We start from the raw sequence: 2,595 nt of genomic DNA, 5'->3' as shown, positions 1-2,595 counted from the left end.
TTTTGACATGTAGTGCAGCGAGCAATAAAACGCTCAACATCCCGTCTCATCTTTGGCCAAAAGAAATGTGTAGCAAGTACGTCCTCCGTCTTCTTCACGCCAAAGTGTCCCATTAATCCTCCTCCATGCGCCTCCTGCAACAACAAAAGACGAACGGAGCTAGCTGGAATGCATAGCTTGTTAGCACGAAACACAAATCCATCGTTAACAACAAACTTGTTCCACATTCTTCCTTCTTTACAATTCTGCATTACATCTGTAAAATCAGCATCATGCACATATTGATCTTTGATAGTCTCCAAACCAAATATTTTGAAGTCAAGTTGTGAAAGCATAGTATAGCGACGAGACAATGCATCAGCAATAACATTTTCTTTTCCCTTCTTGTGTTTAATGACATAAGGGAAAGTCTCAATGAATTCAACCCATTTAGCATGTCTACGATTCAGTTTAGCTTGACTTTTAATATGTTTCAAAGATTCATGATCAGAATGTATAACAAATTCTTTGGGCCATAAATAATGTTGCCATGTTTCTAAAGTCCGAACAAGAGCATATAATTCTTTATCATAAGTAGAATAATTCAGACTAGGCCCACTCAATTTTTCAGAAAAGTATGCAACAGGTTTGCCATCTTGTAATAACACACCTCCTAATCCAATTCCACTAGCATCACATTCAAGCTCAAAAGTCTTATTAAAATCAGGAAGTTGGAGTAAAGGAGCATGTGTCAACTTATCTTTCAATACCGTGAAGGCTTCTTCCTGTGCGGTACCCCAAAGAAAAGGCACATCTTTCTTTGTAAGCTCATTGAGAGGTGCAGCAATGGTGCTGAAATCTCTCACAAAACGCCTATAGAATCCAGCGAGGCCAAGAAAACTCCTCACTTGTGTGACCGTTTTGGGCTGCGGCCAACTCTCAATAGCTTCAATCTTGGCTTTATCAACTTCAATTCCCTGTGGAGTAACAACATAGCCAAGAAAAGATACTCGGTCGGTGCAAAAGGTGCACTTCCCAAGGTTACCAAACAAACGTGCATCACGTAGAGCAATAAAAACAGCACGTAAATGTTCCAAATGTTCTTCCAAAGATCTGCTATAAATCAATATGTCATCAAAGTAAACTACCACAAATCGTCCAATGAAAGCACGTAAAACTTCGTTCATTAATCTCATGAAAGTACTAGGTGCATTAGTTAACCCAAAAGGCATGACTAACCACTCATATAATCCAAACTTAGTTTTAAATGTTGTTTCCATTCATCTCCCAATTTCATACGAATTTGATGGTAGCCACTACGCAAATCAACTTTGGAGAAAATTGTAGAGCCACTCAATTCATCAAGCATATCATCTAGCCTAGGAATAGGATGACGATAACGAATAGTAATATTATTAATGCATCTACAATCAACACACATACGTGATGTACCATCCTTTTTCGGCACTAGAATAATAGGAACAGCACAAGGACTAAGGGATTCGCGTATATAACCTTTGTCGAGAAGCTCCTGTACTTGACGCATAATCTCCTTCGTCTCCTCTGGATTGGTACGGTATGGTGCACGATTTGGCAGTGAAGCACCGGGAATTAAGTCAATCTGATGCTCAATCCCTCGAATAGGCGGTAATCCCGGTGGCACGTCTTGTGGAAAAACGTCAGCGAACTCCTGCAAAATGTTAGTGACAGCAGGAGGCAAAGAGGAAGGCACGTCCTCGAATGAAAATAATGCCTCTTTGCACACAAAAGCATAGCAAACAGATTTGCTGAAATCTAGCTCATCAATATCAGATTTGGTGGCAAATAAACATGCACTTTTCAATTTAATTTCAGAAACAACACTAGATGGTTTATTATTAGGCTTCATTTGTTGCTCAAATTCTTTTGCCACAATCTGATTTTCACTCTTATTCTTCTCCTGTTGTGCTTTATTAGCTCTATTAATATCATCTTTCAAAATGGAATCAGGAGTCATAGGAAGCAAAGTAATATTTTTATCCTTATGAACAAGAGTGTAGTGATTGTTTCTACCATGGTGTACAGAATTTTTATCAAATTGCCATGGTCTACCAAGTAATAAGGAACATGCTTGCATAGGTACCACATCACAATCAACATAATCAGCATATGTAGAGATACTAAAATGCACACGAACAGTACGTGTTACCTTAACCTTGCCGCTGTTGTTGAACCATTGGATGTAGTAAGGATGTGGATGTGGTCTTGTGGTGAGAGAAAGCTTCTCCACCATCTCCATGCTAGCCAAGTTGTTGCAGCTCCCTCCGTCTATGATGACGGGCACAGAACGTTCCTTCACAACTCCCTTGGTATGGAACAAATTGTGCCTCTGATTTTGCTCAGCTTGTGTGACCTGCACACTCAAAACACGTTGAGCAACTAAACATTCATACCTGTCAGCGTCTTCAGGAGCCATGTATTGCGTCTCATTATCAGAATCATCTCCACCATGTTCTTCACGTGTAATAAGAGCCAATGTCTCCTCATCATAGTCACTAGCGGACTCATATCCACCATCTGCGGTAGCAATCATCACACGCGGAGATTTGCATTCCCTCGCATAATGACCTCCTCCCT

This window comes from Triticum aestivum, chromosome 7B (genome assembly GCF_018294505.1).
Source record: "Triticum aestivum cultivar Chinese Spring chromosome 7B, IWGSC CS RefSeq v2.1, whole genome shotgun sequence".
Lineage (NCBI taxonomy): Eukaryota > Viridiplantae > Streptophyta > Magnoliopsida > Poales > Poaceae > Triticum > Triticum aestivum.
Note: the sequence above shows the minus strand (reverse complement) of the source record.